The sequence below is a fragment of the Lepus europaeus genome, chromosome 6, assembly GCF_033115175.1.
Source record: "Lepus europaeus isolate LE1 chromosome 6, mLepTim1.pri, whole genome shotgun sequence".
NCBI lineage: Eukaryota > Metazoa > Chordata > Mammalia > Lagomorpha > Leporidae > Lepus > Lepus europaeus.
Genome location: NC_084832.1, coordinates 52,336,796 through 52,358,243, shown reverse-complemented (window position 1 = coordinate 52,358,243; position 21,448 = coordinate 52,336,796).

Here is a 21,448-nt window from a genome sequence, read left to right as displayed (position 1 = left end):
AACTTTTAAACTTGGACTTTCCAGTGTTCATACAGAATGCCTGAACTGGCTCACCAAAAGTCACCTCTGCTACTGTAGCCAGGAAATAGAATTTTACAAAGAAAATAATAAACAGAACTTTGTGATAAAAGTTGGAGTAGAGCATCCTCCTTCACACTGTCAGAATCTATGACAGTTCAAAAGGAAAATAAGAAAAAGCAGAGAGAGAAAGTGATACATACACATGTGGGTGCATGCTTGCACACACACACACACACATTTTCTTTTCCCTACCCCGAGTAATACAACAACAACAAAAAAAATCAGAGTGACAGGTGGCTGTTCATTAACTGAGAATGGTAAATATTTTCAAGACTCCAGGATCCAAAATAAAAGGAAATAAGTAACATGCCAAAAGGAATAATGCCTAATAAAACATAGGTATTTTGATATGACTATATATATATATATACATATGGATATACACTCATTATTTTATACCCTTCCTATAATGTATAGATTAGAATAACAATTATCAGGTGAACAGTGTTGGCTATCTTTCTTAACAAAAAATAAATTTAAACCATGATTTTATAGCACATGTAAAGTTAAGAATGATGAATAAAATCCAAAATGAAAATGAAGTAGAAGAGATATTTTTAGAAGGGGGGGACAGAAATGAAAAATCTATACTGCATATGAGTTAAAAAAATTAAATATCCATATGGGAGAACAATCCAGAAAAAATAAAATAACTAGGAGAAAACACCCAAAAACATAAGATAAAAACCAATGTAATGACATTTTGTTATGTCAGCAAATAACATAAAATCAAAAATAAAATCATAATCAGAATAGCAGTGAAAGCTCTGAGAAAGATATATAGGTCAGAAGGGGTTTTTGATTCAAATGTACAATGTGTGTGAAAAGATGTTCAACCAATTTGATATCAGAAAAGAGCTAATCAATGATAGATAAATTCGGGTGATAGTAGTTGGAAATAAATTAAGGATATTACTATGCAATTCAGATGAATGTGGTGAAAATAAACACATGCATAACTGATAAAAGTGCCTTTCGCAGCAGCCTTTTGCAAAAATAATCTGACAGAAACTAAAATTGAAATATGAATTTCATTAAGAATAAAAATCTCACATTTTAATAAAACATGAAAGTAAAAGCCCCCGCATATAAAGATAGGTATTAAAGATGTTTTCTGTAGAATTCTGAGGCTGGCATTGTGATGCAGTGGTTTAAGTCACTTCTTGCTATGTTGCATCCCATTTGGATTCAATTTTTCACTACTCTGTTACTGATCCAGGTTCCTGCTAATGCTCCTGGAAGTCCACAGAAGATTGAACAAATACTTGGGACCTTGAAAACAACAAGGGAGATCAAGATGGAGTTTCTTGCTCCTGACTTACAGCTGTCGCTGACTTGGCTGTTGTGGCCAGTTGGGGAGTGACGAAGTTGTTAGAGATCTCTTCTCTCTCTGTCTCTCTTTTTGTATCTTCCTTTCTCTCTCTGCTGCTCTACTTTTGAAAATAAGTAAATAAATGTTTATTTTTTTTTAATTTAACATTGAAAAAGCATTCTAAATACCATAAATAGTAGAAAAGCAAAATAAACCAGCATGTTTATAAACATGTGACACTACACAGACATTAAAGAATAAATTGGATATATACACATAGATGCATAATGATCTTTAATGAAAGCAAATTGCAGAATAATATCTATAATTGATGACATTGTTGTAAATCATTTTTATGCATATATATGTTTTCATGAAAATAGAAGATAATTTGGAAATTTACACAATGTAGTGTTAGTATTTTCTACTTGTGAGTTGGGAAATTGGAATGGAGAGGACAGGATGAGTGTTATGATTTATTTTGTATTTATTTTTGCTATTCATTTTATTGGGTATTTTATGCTTTGGTAGTTTGAAAGGATAATTCAATACAATATAATTGCTTATTTTTAATGAACTATGAATAAAACTCTTACAAGTGTTATAGGACACATGGCTCAGCTTCTTGTGGAAAAGCAAGAAAAAATTTCTCTCTCCTTTTCAAGATTAATTCACTATCACTCCAGTTGCTAATATGAAGCTTTACCAAGGTTTATGAAATCAAAATTGCAAGGAACCCTTCAGAGGCAAGTAATGCTTCCTTTAAGGGCATTTTAGCTATTTGGATTAGAGTTAGCAGATTGTAGCTGTTGGAACATTGTGATCTAGTCTGAGTGATAAAGTGAAGTACTATAGTTCATGGCAATAAATGCCAACTGCAATGACTTTATCAGTCAACTAATATTAAGAACATATTTGAGGGCACAGTATCATTTCTCAGTACTTGACATCCCTGCACAAAATATTTTCTAATGTGTATTAGCACCATACCACTTGATAAAAGAGGGTGGCTTTGTTCAAAAACTATTTTTATTCAGGACTGTAACATACTGCTTCCTTTGACAATGTTGATGTCAGATATTTCTGTAACTTTGAATGATTAAATTGAGTTGTGTGTGTTTACTGACTAGTCCATATGTTTTTGTGACCTTATAATACAGCATGAGGCATCTGCATTAAGACACTTCATTTTATTCTTTCCACTATAGAAACAAAATGCTAGAATATCTTCAATAATCAAATGAAATTGCAATTCTACCTGATCAGCTCTTGTCCTGACTCTAGATGTACAATGTAATACTTTATCCTTTTTAGTATTTGTTGTTGTTGTTGTTGTTCTAGTACTAGTGGTTGAACTCTGTAATTAACACACAATTATTCTTAGGTGTTTAAATTTTAACTGAAAAGTGATCCCTGTTAAATTTAAGAGTGGAAAAAGAGAGGGAGGAGATGTACAATTTGGGACATGCTCAAATCGGACTTGCCCCAAATGGTGGAGTTAGAAATGTGCCAGGGGATTCCAATACAATCCCATCAAGGTGGCATGTACCAATGCCATCTCACTAGTCCAAGTGATCAATTTCAGCTCACAATTGATGGCTCTGATAGGTCTAAGAGTAAAAGGGATCACACAAACAAGACTAGTGTCTGCTAATACTAACTGATAGAATCAAAAAGGGAGAGAAAGTTCCAACATGGGAAGCGGGATACACAGCAGACTCATAGAATGGCAGATGTCCTAAACAGCACTCTGGCCTCAGAATCAGCCCTTACGGCATTCGGATCTGGCTGAAGAGCCCGTGAGAGTATTGTAGGCATGGAAAGCCAAGATACCATGGAAAAGAAAAAAAAAAAAAGAAGAAGAAGACCTAAATGAAAGATCTCTGTGAGTGAGATCCCAGTGGAAAGAACGGGGCCATCAAAGATGGAGGTACCTTTCTCTGAAGGGAGGAGAGAACTTCCACTTTGACTATGACCCTATCGGAATAAGATCAAAGTCAGCGAACTCTAAAGGCTTCCATAGCCCTGGCAACTCATGATTAGAGCCTAGGGAGATTACTGACACCATGAACAGGAGTGTCAAACTGTTAAGTCAGCAACAGAAGTCACTGTGTACTTACATCCCATGTGGGATCTGTCTTTAATGTGTTGTCTAATGTGAAGTGATGCTATAACTAGTACTGAAACAGTATTTTTACACTTTGTGTTTCTGCGTGGGTACAAACTGATGAGATCTTTACTAATTATATACTGAATCGATCTTCTGTATATAAAGAGAATTGGAAATGAAAAAAAAACCTGGTGTTAAATTGGAAATGGCATAGAAAATTAATTAATTTTTAAAAAAATATTATGTAGGATCTCTGTCTTTAATGTGCTGTACACTGTTATTTAATGCTATAACTAGTACTCCAACAGTATTTTTTTTCACTTTGTGTTGCTATATGGGGGCAAACTGTTGAAATCGTTACCTAATATATACTAGACTGATCTTCTGTATATAAAGAGAATTGAAAATGAATCTTGATGTGATTGGAAGGGGAAAGGGAGTGGGAAAGGGGAGGGTTGCGGGTGAGAGGGAAGTTTTGGGAGGGGGAAGCCATTGTAACCCATAAGCTGTACTTTGGAAATTTATATTCATTAAATAAAAGTTTAATAATAAAAAAAGAAATTTCAATTCTATAAAACTGACCATTCCAATTAACTGTTAGTAGCAAATACATAGACATTGGTAATTAAATTATGAGATTATTAGCAACAGATAATATGTACAATTCTCTATTAAGTTCAAATAAATACCACAGGACACAAATATTAAATACTTTGAAAAAATGCATTAAATTTGTACCCTTATGTTAGGTATTTGCTTTGTGATACAGCAGATAAAGCCCCAGCCCCTGATGCAGACATCGCTCATTGGAGTGCTGCTAGAGCCCAGTGTCCTGATAATGTGCCTGGGAGGTATTGGAGGATGGTTCATGGCTTCAGGCTCACCAACTCCTGGATGCTGCAGCAATGTGGGGAGCAGAACAGAGGATGAAAGTTCTCCCCCCTCCTTTTTTATTTTGGTTCAATTTTATTGAAATACAAATGATAGACAAAGAACTAGAAATATTTAATGTGTATAATTTGGTAACTCTGCATATGTATACATCCATGATATCATTACTGTAATTAAGGTAAAGATTTCTTATGCCCTCACTCTTGCAACCCTCTTTTGATAAGAACACATAATGTGAGATTTGGGGCCAGCAATGTTGAAAAAGCGAGTAAAACCTCCACCTGAAATCCTGATTTGAGAGCTGGTTTGCGTCATGGGTGCTCCACTTCTGTTCTAGTTTCTTGGCAATGCTCCCAGGAAAGCAGTGGAAGATGATCCAAATCCTTTAGCCCCTAAACCCATGTGGGAGACCTCGATGGAGTTCCAGGCTTCTGGTTTTGGCCTGGCCCAGTCTGAACCATTGCAACTATTTGGGGTGTGGTGGGTGGAAGTGCTCTCTCTGTCTCTGTGTGTATATATGTCTTCCCCTCTCTCTATAATGCTGACTTCAAATACATAAATAAATCTTTTTAAAAAAATCCAAACATTAAATCTCCCCTTTCAACAAATCTTGAAGTGCATAACAGCATGTTGTTAACTATAGGATCTATGCTGTGTAGTAGATGTTTACAGTGTATTCACCTGGCATTCCTGATGTTCTATACCCAGTGAATAACAACTCCTAACTCACCCCTCCTAATACCTGGCAACCACTGTTGTGCTCTTTGTTTCTATGAGTTCCAATATTACTAGAGATATGTCATAGAGTTAAAATCATTCAGTATTTGTGTCTGGCTTATTTTGTTTAGTATAACAACATCCAGGTCCATCAATGCTGGTGAAATGAGCAGTATTTTCTTCAGTTTTTAAATGCTGAATAATATTTCATCAGATGTATATGCTAGATTTTATTTAACAATTCAGTTTGCTGTATTGTTGTGTTTTATCATCAATGTTTACTACAAAGCAATCTCAAATTCCCATTAGTAATTGGCAATGTTAATCTGTTGATTTTAATCTACTTTTGTATCAGAGCTAAAATTTTACCCCACGATTTTAATGACTGGTGAGGCCAAGGCAACTTAGGCTGGCTGACAAGGTCACAGCAGAAGGTCTGTCTCAGCAAGGCAGGAGCAAGACAGCTGAGGTCCTCTTGGTGGTTTTTAGGTTTGTAGGGAACTACAATCTGCATAAGAAAGCTGGAGCTTCCTGGTGGTCCTGCTAATGATTGCTGTATTCCTAATTTTAGGGAAGAACGCTTAGTCTCATAATCCCCAAAATGTCCATTGCTTTGTAGAAATTTAATCAAGCAGAATGTTAGCATAGGAGAAAGGGTTAATAATGCTTTATGCAAGGTTTAGCTGTTTGTGAAAAAGAATTAAAAGGCAACAGGCTTCTTGGTATATACTTCCCACTAGAATAAAAATAAATGTTAATAAAGCTTTAATTCACTATATGCTACAAATACTACATGGTTAGGATGTCAAAACTGTAGAGCAGATCTAATTGAACCTTTAAATAAGTACAATAAAAAATTAAAGAATTACAGAAAGAACTGCAAAGAGGGGATACATTTTAAAAAGGGCCTGCTTTGAACTTGGGGCTTCTAGTAAAGATTAGATTAGAAAGGTACTATTCTAGCTTGTGTAGTCAATTTCTGCATAGCTCGACAGTGCTCCAGGCCTTGGCTTGTGTGGGCAGCCCATTATCTCGCATCTGTCTGTGATTGTAACCCATGCTCTGAATATGCCCTTGAAAATCAAAGAAATTGTAATTAGGAAAAAATGGACAACAGGCATATTATTGTGAGAAAAAAGAATCATTATGTGGCTTATGATATAAAAATAAAGTCTGGTGCTCAAGAGCCAGAGCCATGCCATCAGCCTTGCTGTGAGTGTGTCTCTCATTTCTTCAAGCGCCGACACCTCTCACACCTTGGGGCCCCTAGACTGGCTGGAGCTGGTCTCTAGCAAATGAAATTAATTATTTTTTCTTATCAAGCTATCACATTTTATATGCTTTTTATTGGATACTTTTTTATTAAGACTTATTTATTTATTTCTTACTTGAAAGGCAGAGTTACAGAGAGAGGAGACAGACAGAGAGAGAGAGAGAGAGAGAGAGAGAGAGATTCCATCTGCTGGTTCACTCCTCAAATGGCCCTAATCACAAGGGCTGAGGCTGGGCCAGGCAGAAGTCAGGATCCAGGAAATTCCTCCAGGTCTCCCACGTGGGTGCAGGGACCCAAGCACTTGAGCCATCTTCTACTGCTTTCCCAGGCTCATTAGCAGAGAGCTGGATTGGAAGTAAAGGAGCCAGAACTCTAACCAGTGCACAACTGGGATGCCAGCATTACAGGTGGAGTCTTAACCAGCTATGCCACAATGCCAATCCTTCCGTTCTACACTTGTATTCTAGCTTCCTCGGTTATCTGTATACACTCTATATCCCACGGAGAAGGTACTGTTTAACTTATATACTGTTCTGTTATTTGCATTTGCTTGTTTGCATGTTGTGAAATATGCTTGAGTAACGATAAAGAATGATGTGCACATAGAGTAAAAGGCATGTGCAGTGCACAAGAGTGTGTATAAATGAATACTTTTTATCAGCATATCCTACATTTAAGAATGACACTTCGAATACAGAGGCCCATAGTCAGTCAACAAAGTCGTTAGTTTCCCCATTCAGGTTTGAATGGAAAAAAAAAAAAAAAGTAAAGTCCTAAAAATTACACCCTTATCCCTTATTAATCTCCCTGAAGACTGTTTCTGCTTTTGAGATTGGACTAGAATTTATTTTGTTTTGCTTTGAAGATACACAAATTGATATACTAATTAATATTTTATATTTACTGAATCTCTATAGCTGAAAGTCCAAAATTATTCTGACAGTCTATTAAATATCCAGTTTTCTAGCTTGAAGATAAATGCATTTAAGTTTATTCAATTTACAAATGCATTTCTGAGTCTACAAAAATAAAACACAGCCTCTAGTCATTGTTCCTCAAAGAAGGAAACCCTCAGGGCAAGCTGTCAGTTTACATTATGGTTTAAAAAAATAGTTTCAGATGTATTGGCCTCCAAGTAATAAGCACATAAGAAACTGTAATATACACCCATATCACAAAATTATCTTGATTTATATAAATAGCAGAGAGAGAATTACCTGAGGGGATGTGCAGTACAATGGAAGCAAAAAAATGTTAAACTTTAAATTGGGTCTCACAATAATTTGCAGAGAAGATATCTCACTCAAGAGGGTAATAAACTGATTTTGATGGAAGTCAGTAATTTGTTTGCTGTATGTTGAACCATCTAATTCTTGTTTATGTTGATATAATTGCTATGATCAAAGTGGGGAAAAGAGATTGAACCACATTTTCAGAATATCAGAAGTTTCTGAATTTAGAGTGATATTTTATTAACTACAAATAAGAAATTGATTTGGCTACTAAATCACTTTTTTGAAATTTGCATAATGAAATATGCTTTACACTAAGATAACAGAGAGAGAGAGAGAAGAGAGAGAGAGAGAGGTAGCAAGCAAACTATGAATAGTGCTATTTAAAAGTCTGATTACCACTGAGAGGTCTTTTCTTTTTTCTTTCCTGGTTTTCTTATTTATAACTAAGACTCATTTAAAAAAAAAGTATTGATATGATGTTATTGAATCAAAATCATGGCTACAAAAATGAGATTTCATAATGAAAAGCAGAATGGGAAACATGAAAATAGCATATCAACAGTTTTTTCAGTATTCTAGTCAAAAACTTCCATTAAATGTGAATTTCAGTATAAAAATTAGACAAAGACTAGAGTAGTGGCAGACTCCAGGAAATAATGGTATTCACATAAGAAAGTCAAACAACTATCTCTACAACTGGAATCATAGTGCATCTTTTAAAAAATCCTCCATTTCAGAACACAGAATCTTCTGGTGTTTCAAGATGCCTAGGTTAATATGTCCAGAAGATTACATGAGAAAAAAAAAATTTAGGTTCTTATGTCGAGTGTTTATGTAACAATCATGAAGCTCTTTGCCTCAAGTCACAAATCATGGGATTAAATAAGACAAAGTATATAATGAGTACAAGAAAAATCAACATTAACAGTCACTTAAAAAGACTTTAATAAATCACTCTGCCTTTGAAAGTACAAGTAATTGATAATGCCCAAGGATATGTCTTAGAATAACATAATTCATTAAACTTAATTTGACGTTGTTGACATGTAAAATTATTTAGATATGTAAATGAATTTTTTTAAGATTTATTTATTTTATTTGGGAAGCAGAGTTATAGAGAGGGAGAGAGAGAGAGGTCTTCCATCCTCTGGTTCATTCCCCAGATGGCCGCAATGGCTGGAGCCAGGAGTCAGGAGTTTCTTCTGGGTCTCCCATGTGGATGCAGAGCCCCAAGGACTTAAGCCATCTTCTGTTGCTTTCCCAGGCCATAGCAGAGAGCTGGATAGGAAGTAGAGCAGCCAGGACTCAAACTGGCATCCATATTTGATACAGGTGCTGCAGGTGGCAGCTTTATCTGCTAGACCACAATGCTGGCCCCCTGTAAATGATTTTTACAGAGAGATACATAAAATGATTTATATGGGTTTACATAAGTTTAAATATGGGTTATTGGCCAGTGCCGTGGCTCACTTGGTTAATCCTCCACCTGCGGTGCCGGCACCCTGGGTTCTAGTCCCAGTTGGGGCACTGGGTACTAGTCCGGTTGCTCCTCTTCCAGTCCAGCTCTGTGCTGTGGCTTGGGAGGGCAGTGGAGGATGGTCCAAGTGCTTGGGTCCCTGCACCCTCATGGGATACCGGGAGGAAGTACCTGGCTCCTGGCTTTGGATTGGCGTAGCTCTGGCCATAGCAGCCATTTGGGGAGTGAACCAACGGAAGGAAGACCTTTCTCTCTGTCTCTCTCTCACTGTCTATAACTCTCTCTCTCTCTCTCTCTATTACTGTCTAACTCTGCCTAGCAAAAAAAAAAATGCATATATATATGTATATATATATATATATGGGTTATAGTTTTTCTTTAATAAATAAATGAGACTTTATAACCCAAATTAAATTGAAAATACTGTTTCTCAAGCTATAATTCAATAGTGAACCATTAACAAAAATATCAGATATTAAACCATATATATGATTGAAGACATCAACAGACTATAAGTCAAGATATGCTTATATATTAACATTTAATCTCCAAATAAGCCTTCAAAAGTTCCTGGAATGTTTTTAGTGAATACAAGATTTTAAAGAATAAATAGTATCTACTCATTTAAATAATTGAAATGCATTGAGAAAATGGAAAACATGTATCAGTTCATTTTATGAAATAATCACAATCTCAGCTATAGTCGAGAACAGGAAAGAGCAAATCACACACATTATTGTTCATCTGTAGAGGCTGAGGAGGGAACACTTAGGAGATAGATGCACTTACCTATCTCTTAAAACTCTTGGGAGGGTGCCTGAGGTTGTGGTTTTGAGGGATGTGGGAGTATGAGTGGAGAGAGTGGGCAGTTTGGAAGTGATGGTTGTGATGTTTGTAGAAAAATATTGTAAGCACTGAAAGACAGGGATGTAGTGAGGTACTGTGTTTTGAAGATAATGCTAAATTTAATTTCCTGACTATACAAATATCTTACCAAATTTCTTTCATGATTTTTAGGATGAAATCTAATTGTCTTAAGTAAGAGCTAAATATGATTAAGCTTAACTTATGGCTGACAATCACCTCCTCTTCTCCTGGACTGGTGCCTTAGACTCCAACACTTACTTTTTCACTTTGCAGGTTACGGCCTTAAATCTATCCCCCCCCCCCCCCCCGGAGTCCTTGGCAAAACATCTCTCAAATGATTCTTCTCAGTTGTCCCTTAGTTGTTTTTGTAGCTATTGAGTCAACTTCTAGGTCTCAGCTTAATTGTTTTTTATTAAAAAGTTTCTTCAGTACCACTTTAAATTGCACTTTACACTTACTTTCTTCATCTTCCACTGGAAACATTCTTCATTCTAACATATTATGTTTTCTTTGTAGAACTTCAAATTTTGGAGCCATTGTTTATAGATTTGATTTCTTATTTCATTTCTTCTGTCCCATAAAATCTCAGTAAGTTTCATGAAGGCAGAAACTGATTCTCAATTAATTTAATTTCTATTTTGTTTTGGTCACTTGCTAAGGGACATGGTATGGAAACAGTATTCACAAGACATGCAAATCAGTGAGTGACTATAAACAAATTTGAATATCTATTCCTAAAATTTTAAGTGTAACAAATCTTTATCTTAATATCATACTTATCTGTAAATGTTTAGAAATATACCAGACAGCACCAAGTCTGACAACCTGCTCTTCTATTGAGTATCTTTCATTTTCTACTTTGTACTTCTCTGTACCATTTGAAGTCAAAAGAACCACAGCAAGGATTCCTTTATACTCAGGACTTTGTATTTATCCAAAGATTAATGCCAAAAAAAGTTTTAGAAGAAGGTGGAAAGTTAAGTTGGGGTATAACTACTTCCCCTACATCCTTCCATTAAGGGTTGCTACTGGCCAATTGCTTTCTCAGTGAGTCTTTTTTTTGGAGGTCCTTGGATCATTTCCCTCCCTTGTATTCTTAGCAGTGAGTTTGGTTAGTGAGCCATTTTTCACTATACCTGGTACGTCATTATATTTTTACCCATATATATTTAAATTATTCTCTGAATTGATCTTTGCAAAATATTCAATTTGAGTGTGCCATTGTTTTTTCTGTGTGACAGTACCTTATTTTTGAAAAAGACATATTAAAAGTACTAAATCTTGCATTTTGTGTAACCACTTGAGAATAAAATAAAACCAACATTATATAGCAGAAATATTTACTAAACATTATTAAATAAAAGTGTATCGCTATAACAATATATTGTTGAGCAGTTCAGTAATATACACAAATAAATTAGAGCTTTCTCTATATATTTTGCAACTTCTAATAAGTGCCTCATAGAAAATCTACACTTTGGTCCTCTTTTTGCAGAATACGAATTCATCCTTACCACTGCTCCACTTAGTTTGAGAGCAATACTTTAATTTTACAAACAAGTTAAACTTACATGCAGAGATTATATGATTGAACCTAAGCAGAATTCAAGAAAACTGATATTTGAACCCAGGCAATCAGACTTCAGACACTTTAAAATTTGTTCCTCAGGATTCATGGGATATTGCTTTCAGGCTTTCCAAAGATATTAATTCCATGGTTGTTTAAATATCTTATATAAATAAGGTAAAATTTCATAGAAATAAACTTTAAATAATCTCTAGATTACTTATATAATGCACAATATAGCATAAATGCTATGTCAATAGTTGTTAGACTATTGACAAGATAAAGTCTGCGCATGTTTGTACATGTGGATTTTTAAAAACATCTTTTAAGTACAAACTCAATATCAAGGATGAGTTATACTATTTAATTCCTCCATACAGCTCTCTGATTCAACTGATGGTGTACAAAAATTAATCAGACAAAAAACATGAGGAAAAATCCTCACTGAATAGCATCTAAAAGATAAACTTATTTAATCATATCAAGATATGTTACATAATGCTATTAAAAATTACAAAATTTTATCTAGAAGAATTTTTTGAAAAGATAAATAAGTGGAAAGATTTAAGATGCTACTAAAAAATATAGCCCTACAAAGAGTTCAAAGATAATCCAAGTCATTAAATAAATTAAGATCAAATAAGTTCAGACTCACTATAGAATATTTTCATTCCAATTTCGAGAAATGCTTCTGAAGTTAATATAGAGTTAATGAAAAAAGTATATATCCAACAAGCCAAGAAAAATATACTGCCAGGAAGCTTGCCAAAAAGTGTGATACATATGGAAAATTAGACTACAAAAATATTTAAGCATCTAATGGATAAAGGAAATGTTAAATCCTCACTTTATTTTGAACAGAATGTTCCTGAATCAGTAACTCAGCTAAATGAAGACAAATGGGTTCTCATATTTATTTATACCAAACACTAAAAATAATACTGAATGGATATTAGGGTTAAATATGAAATAACCAAATCAATGCATGTAAGAAATACTATTAGATTATTAACATTATTTGTTAATGGATAGGATTATCTCTGTATGAAGACAAGAAATTACACACATACACATGCATACATAAATGAAAATGCACTATATATGTGTAAAATCATATATGTGTAAAATGTTTTGTTATGTCAAAACATTCAGTATGATATTCCATAAACATAAAATATTCCATAAATAGCCATAAAATATCCATAAAATATTCCACAAATAATGAAAATACATATGACAGATAAAGGGACAATTTTCACATACATGAATGATCTTTAAAAATTTGAAGACAAGTTCCTCAAAACAAAAGTAGTAAGGGACAAGTATAAACAATTCAGAAAATTACACTTAAGTATCAAATGTCTCAACTAAAAATACCGTACTTGACTAGTACGCTATTACATTAAAATTAAAATGAAATATTTATGTCATACAAAGTTGACAAAAGTAAAAAATAAGATTCTACATCTTTAGCAAGGAGATAATGGGTTATTCTTTCCAGTAATAGCTGTCTTCATCTCTGGTTTAACTATATTGAAAGTAAAGTATTGAGCAGAAAAATAACACTTCTAATGCTACTTACTATGGAGGAAATAACAGCTATAGAAACAAAATTTCTTTTAGTATCCAAACATATGCTTCTTACCATTCACTGGGTTTTATACTGTATCATTTTTCCAGAAAATTCTATTAAAATTTTCCTAAATAGTAATAATGCTTGTATTGAGAGTACAGTGGGGGCTAACAATTGGCAAAAATAATAACATGTAATTCATACTCTACATACAAATTTTTCAGGATGCAAAATTTATTTAGTTAACTGTTGATCATATATCCCTTCAACTGTAGTTATCTTGGATGGTAATAGCATCATTTTCAATACTTAGTATATTAAAACTTTAAAAAAAAATATTTAACAAGCAGATAGGCATGGAAGGAAAGAGCCTACAGCTACTGGCTCACACAACCACATGGCTACATTGGCCCAGGGCTATACAGGGCCAAAGCAGGGAGCTCAGACTCATTCCAGGTGTTCCCTGTGGGTGACAGGAACCCATTTACTCCAGTTATCACCATTGCTTCTGTTGGTTTCCATTAGCAGGAATCTGGAGTCAGGAGCTGGGGTCAGGCATTGGACCCAAGCAGACCTCTCAATAACTGTGCTAAACTCTTGTGCCTGGTTTTAGTTTTTGATCCCTTAAAAATGTTAATTTAATATTTTCTTTGTGCCCTGTGTTATAATGGATTTAGACATATTTAAAGAGAACATTCTTCAAAATGTAGTTCTTTGAGCTTGTAGTTTAATGTATAAGAATAACTATATACCAGCATGCTTCTGCTTAAGGTAATTTTTAAATAGTTTAAATACCCATAAACTGTTCACACAACTTTGCCTGTATCTCAACAAGCATAGAAGAACACGGAGAAACACCAGGAGGTAAACAACTGCATTATTGATGATCTCAAGAGCAGTAATACTGGCTGGCGCCGTGCCTCACTAGGCTAATCCTCTGCCTGTGGCGCCGGTACCCGGGGTTCTAGTCCCGGTCGGGGTGCCAGATTCTGTCCCGGTTGCTCCTCTTCCAGTCCAGCTCTCTGCTGTGGCCAGGGAAGGCAGTGGAGGATGGCCCAAGTGCTTGGGCCCTGCACCCGCATAGGAGACCAGAAGAAGCACCTGGCTCCTGGCTTCGGATCCATGCAGTGCGCTGGCCATAGCGGCCACTTGGGGGGTGAACCAACGGAAGGAAGACCTTTCTCTCTGTCTCTCTCTCTCTCTCACTGTCTAACTCTGCCTGTCAAAAAACAAAGAAACAAACAAACAAACAAACAAAAAAGAGCAGTAATACTGCCAGGTGAACTTAGACCTGACAGCTTCCATTCGTGACAAGATTATTTCAAGATTGTAAGATTTCAATAAGACGATTTTGACAGCTGTGTTAATGACAGGAATTCTTTCATCACCTCCATATTTCTTGTTCCAGCCTCATTCTTTTCCAGATATTTCCCTGGATCTTTAGCTTAGAATTTAGGACTTTAAACTAATGAAGTTGTTTCATCAATTTTATCTCATAACTATAAAATACAAAATTTCTGTTTGAACAGTCAACTCACAATTGTCCAAATATTACATCAAAAATTTGCAACCTGTTCCTCCTCCTCACTTCCAAGCAATATTCTAACAATATTCAGTATCCAAAAACAACATTACAAGCTTGTTTTTCCCTTTAATTTTAAGAACCTTAATTTCAAACTTCCTAAAATGACTGAATGATAGATTCATAATTAAATAATTCAGGAGAAGGCTCACTAGGATTGAAAATACTTGTGATAATGATGATTTTAAATATGCTGGAGAATCTCACATCAAATATTAATAAATGAATATCAATAACAAATTAGTTAACAAAATAAGAAAAAAGTACTACATATTGTTATGCCTTTCTTATAATTTCCAGATTTCTGTTTATGCCATTTCAACCACATTTCTGAAGAGCTGTCTTTAATTCTGCCTCCCTTTCTTACAAACACACTTACTGAGTTTCTCCATCTAGGTGAATTTATTATCCCCTCTAATTAAGCAGTTCCTGAAAAAGTTAATCAAAAGACACTCTTAAAATTTCTGTTTTATGTGACAAGTTAGTATTGAAGGGTTGACCATTCCTACCCTATTTAAACCCGTTCTTTCTTTGAATTGTGTTACTTCCTCTTTTATTCTGGCTGTACCCTGTCATATCCACAGAATAATTGTCCCTTCTGCAATCTGAGTGCTGGACTTTTAACTCTTTTTCACTTTTAACTCTTTCACTAGGCAGTCTCCACCACACTCAGAACTATAATTTCTGCACGTGAGTCAAAGATTTTCAATTTCACCTCCATTTGAACTTTCTTCCTTGAGTTTTAGGTTCATGGGTTCACTGTTCTCTTAATATCATCACTTGAGGCATTTAAAACCTCTTCACACTAACAAGTGAGCAGTTGAATTCATGTTCTTTCTGCTTTTCATCTCCACAGCCAATTCTCTTCCTGTGTTTCTTGTCACAGTGAATGGCACCTACTCTTAAATGAACAAAAAACCAAGAGGTGAGTCTTGACATTTTTTTGTTCATTCCTCCATTTCTTATCTGTAACTTTGTTCTGTTAATTTTATCTTCTAAGTATGTGTTGAATCAATCCAGTTTTCTACCACACCTAATAAACCCATCAGTTTTGCCTTATGTATGCAATATTTTGATGGTTTCCCGGTAATTTCTTTACTTTTGATTTAGCATCTATCAATATGTTTCTCTCCCTTAGATCTAACACTAGCTTTATAAAGGCTTCTCTATTCATCCACAGCTATAGCGTGTGTTATAGTTGTGCAGGTTGTGTTTTGAACAACCTGATGGGTTTCCTTTACTGGCAAACAATATGTATGGGAATATCGATAATTTTCCAGCAGATGGCAGTAAAGTGTCTTGAAGAAAGGACCCCTTTTCCTAATTTACCAGTCAAGTTTGGGCTAGTATCAGAATGTTCATCCCTTACTGTCTTGCTTAAAGCCACTCTTCATTTATTTCTGGATTAAACACAGCATCCTGAGCACCTATGAGAAGGTCTCTTGCGTGATCTGACCTGGTCTTTTTCTCTCGTACTTTGTTTTGCAACATACCTATATTCTCTTTGGCTCTGCCATCCAATTTTTTTCAATTTCCTGAAGAATTGCATGCTCTCTTACTTCCTTTCACTTTTTATTTCTATTATTGGAGTGCTCTTTCTTCTGCCTTCACCTGGTTAACTCCTAACTTTCCTTTATCTTAGCTTCGCTTTCAATTCTCCAAGAAAATATCTCAGATCTTTTATATAGGTCAAATCCCCTATTAGATACTCTGATACAGACACGAACCTCCCTGTTCATAATATTTGCCACATTTATAATCTTAAAATTTGTTTGCTGTTTTGATTAATATGAGTATTCCTACTAAGTCGCAATATCCATGACGGAAAAATGACCTTGTTCGTTGTGCACATTGTTCTATTCTTAATTAGTCCAAACTGTTATTCTAAGCAAATTGATCCTCAATATTGAGGAAAAAGAAAGAAAATCGAAAAAAATAAGAAATTTTCTTTTCCCCTGCAAACTGCTGGTAGCAGGTTCAATAGAGGTGGTTAAAAAAATGGCATGGCAAATTTTATTAGAAATTTTCTGATAATAATGTTATTATTCAAAGAATGGCTAATTCTGGTAATATCTAGAGTACAGAAAACATATACAAGCAAAGATTTCAATTTAATAGAATTTATAAAGTGATTTTATTATAGAAAATATTCATCAAATAGGACATTGAAATCTTTAAAATCATACACAATATATTGTGAATGCTTTTGCTAAATTTATTATTAATAATACACTAGGTTTAACTACTTAACACATTAAATACTTTCACGCATACACACATACACATTTCTAAGAACAGTTTTGTTAAAAATTTACACTTTATTAGCTAGAACATTAAAAATTAGAAAATTCACCTTTTTTCACAAATTACTTATATCCTAATGATATAAGTTAACCTGTCCATAACTTCATTTTTCTTTATTATGATTAATATTGTGTTAAAGCAAATGTTAACCAAATAATTTAAAATTTACTTTTAAACTTAGAAAATAAGAAAGATAGGATGATAAAACTTACCAACATGGTTAATATTATTTCTGTTAGTCAACAATAGGGTGGCATATCAGCATATTGCTTGCATAGTCAATGCATAAATAAAATGATTCTGTTTTCTACTTTGTGATAGAAAGGGTGTTTCAGCAATAATTGATATAAAGACCTTGTTTTTACATAGCTTAGTTTCATGAAAGAGATAAATAAAAAATTGCTACAGAAGAGTACAAAGGTAAAGTGCTACAAATGTAATGGAAGCTATTTCAGTCTTTGAATTTAATAAACAGATGTATTGAAGAAAAGTTAATTTGAGGAAAAGGAGGTAGTAATAAGTAATTCAAAGCACAGCATGTCCAGATGTATGGGGTGTGGTAAGTGCAATCCAAAAAGGGAAACGTAGCAGAAAAAAAAAAAAAAAGAAGAAGAAGAAGAAGCCTGTATTGAAGAAGAAAGACTCCAAATAAATTACCCAATTTTAAATCTGAAGGAATTAGAAAAAAAAGGGGGAAAAAACTTAAATCCAAAGTTAAGGAAGGAAATGATAAAAATCAATACAGAAATAAAGAAAATAGCAGAACAACAATATAAAATCATCAATAAAATTCAGAGTTGGTTTTCCTTTGAACAGATAAACCAAAATAAATACATTCTTAACTAGACTAATAAAAAAACTCAAGTCAGAAATTAAAGAGGAAAGATAACAATGGATACCACAGGAAAAAAAGGGGGGGGCAATATGAACTACTATATGACACCAAATTAGAAAATCCAGAAAAAATGGATAAATTCCTAGAGACATACAACCTACATGACTGAAACAGGAACAAGTGGAAAGTCTGAGCAGTCAATTACAAATAATGAGATTGAAGTAGTAGTCAAAAATATACAAAAAGGCAATGCTCAAAATCAGTTGCCTTCACAAGTAAATTTTACTGAAGAATCAAAGAAGAAATAATAGTAATCCTTCTTAAACATTTCAGAACAATTAAAAAGAAATGAAGCTCATTTTATAATGCCAGCATTCTCCTAATAACAAAGCTATACAATAATACCACAAAATAAGAAAACCACCAACGAATATGTTTGTTAACATGGATTAAAAAATGCTCTATAAAATACCAGCAAAATAAATTCAGCAGTGCATTAAACAGATCATCCACCAAGCCATGTGAGTTTTGTCTTTGAGATACAAGTTTGGTTCTACATATGCAGATCAGTAGATGGGATATATTAAATAAACAGAATGAAAGATTAAACTCAACATGATTATCTTAGTGGAAGCAAAAAAAATGCATCTTACAAAGTTCAACATTCATTCATGAAACATAGCCAAGCAAAACTGTTATAAAAGTAACTTACCCTAGCATAATAAAAAGCATTTATGAAAACCCACAGCTAACATAATTACTGAGGGAAAAAAGTTTTTTCCTCTAATAACTTTTAGAAGTAAAGAATGTCCATTCTCACCACTTCTATTCAACACAGTACTGGAAGTTCTAACTAGACAACTTAGACAAGAAAATGATTTAAGGCATTGGTATATTAGCTAAGAAATTGAATTATCACGAATACCTGACCTTATATATGGAAAATTCTAACAACTTCATTAAAAGAAAAACTTTCACAAATGAGAAATGATTTTAGTAAAGTTTCGTGATATAAAATCAGCATGAACAATGAGAAACATTTATTTATATATACAGTAAATATCCAAAAAGAAACCCAGACATAATCTTGTTTACATAGCATCAAAAATATAACAATTACGAATAAATTTAGTGAAAGGGAAGAAAGATCTGAACACTATAAAATATTGATAAAATAAATTGAAGAACTCCCCCAAATTAGAAAGACATTACATATTAAAATATTATAATAATTAATACCATTAAAAGATTGATACTGCTCAAATAATGCACACATCCCATATTATCTCTGTGAGATTTCCAATGATAGTTTTAACAGAAATAGAAAATACAATCCGAAAAGTTTCATATGAAACCAAAGAAACTCCAAATAGTCAAAGTAATCCAGGGAAAGAACACAGTTGTAGATGTCACACTTCTTGAAGTGACTTCATAATACAAGTTTACAATAATCATAAAAGCACGGAATTCATATTAAAATGAAAAATAAAGTAATGAAGCAGACTAGAGTCTCCCAAATAAATGTATGCATATATGGTCAAATAATCTTCAACAGAAGTGCCAATAGCCATGATGGTCTTTTCAACAAATATTGAGAGCACAGAATATCCACATGGAAAAAAAATGGAAATGAACCCTTACCTTAGATCATACAAAAGATTTGAATACATTTTTAATATCCAAATATTGCACAAGAATAATGACAGAATAATGACTTCTAATGTATCTATGAAATTCATGAAATCTGTCCTCTATATATTAATAAATTTAAACATATAATAGAAATAAAATGATAGTTGCTTTAAAGGAGGTGGGGGTGGGGTTGTGTGGAATGGGCAACTTTGGCAAAGGAATAAAGTATATATAGCACAGAAGTAGCCCGAAGCCTTACTAGTACATAATATACAAGATTACAAAATGCAAAGACAATTTTACTCTAAGACTATAAAGTTCATAGAGAATTGAAGACAACAACCAAGGTAAAACTATACACAAATTATCAGAAATGCTCTTGCTGAAGATATACTAATTGACAAAGGAGTAGGGAAATTATTAATGCTTAAATCTGATGTGCATAAAGTAGTATCATATCAGTTTTTTATTTGCATTAATTTAATTTATAGGAGAATAAACACCTCTTTCTTAAAATACTTTAGAAATATGATTTTCGGGTCCAGCACTGTGGCTCACTTGGTTAATCCTCCGCCTGCAGAGCGGTATTCCATATGTGCACCAGGGTCTAGTCCTGGCTGCTCCTCTTCCAGTCCAGCTCTCTGTTGTGGCCCGGAAGGGCAGTGGAGGATGGCCTAAGTGCTTGGGCCCCTGCACCTGCATGAGAGACCAGGAAGAAGCACCTGGTTCCTGGCTTTGGATCGGCGCAGAGCCAGCTGCAGTAGCCATTTGGGGAGTGAACCAATGGAAGGGAGACCTTTCTCTCTGTTTATCTCTCTCACTGTTTATAACTCTACCTGTCAAATAAATTAAAAAAAAAAAGAAATCCGATTTTCAAGAGTTTTCTGGATCATATGTTCCAAGTGGCAGAATTATCTTATATTGCAACCAGAATCTAGAGAAGATCCTTCTCTTGATGTGGGCCCCACTCAATTAGCTTTTCAGATCACTTGGTACATGGCCCAAGGTGACATGTATAATGAGAATATGTTGTCTCCAAAATATAAAGGTGCTAACTAGATATTGTGTCTCCTTTCCGCTGAAGGAAGACACAACAATGCACCCTTCACCTTATAAATGACATCTCAACATGCTCACCACCAACGAACCCTCATCATTGTTACCAAGGAGACGGCCCAATGAATTTTTTTACAGTTTTTTTCCTCACCATCTGAAATCAAAATGCCCAAAAATATGTCTAGAATAGTTGTAACTTTATGTTCTCTAGATCTAATTGGCATGTTAGCAATTTAATGGAGCAGAGCAGTCTTTGATGGAAAGCAAAGGTGATCAGGGACCGCAGTGTGCAGAGCAGATTAAGATGTCATGTGAAACCCTGGCTCATTTGCCTGGAAATGCAGTGGAAGATGGCTCAAGTGCTTGTGTACCCTGCCACCCACATGTGAGCCCCAGATAGAGCTCCTGGCTCCTGGCTTTGACCTGTCTCAGCCCTGGCCACTGTGGCCATTTGGGGAGTGAATCAGTGGTTACAAGAACTCCTTTTCTTTCTATCTCCTCCCTGTCTCTGTCACTTTGCCTCTCAAATAAATAAATAAATACATCATTAATAATTTTAAAAAAGACAAAATATGATCAAGATGCCTGACATAGAAGAGTGAAATGTATTGCTGGCTTAACAGCTGAAAGCAAATTGTTTTTCAGTCTTTACTAACAGGTGTTGACAAAAAAGCATTTGCCAGATCCATAGCTGAATACCAGGTATAGGAAGTTGTGTTAGTTGGCAGAAACCATGAAATTACCTTTGGAATAGTAGCTGTATTTGGAGTTAGTCTTTGGTTAAATTTACAAACCACTCTTTAGTTGGGTTTTTGACACATCACTTAGATGCCAATTAGAGCAACTTTATCCCATATTGGAGTGCCTGGTTAGAGTCTCAGCTACTTTGCTCCAATACAGGTGCTCATTAATGTGCCTGGGAAGACAGCAGAAGAT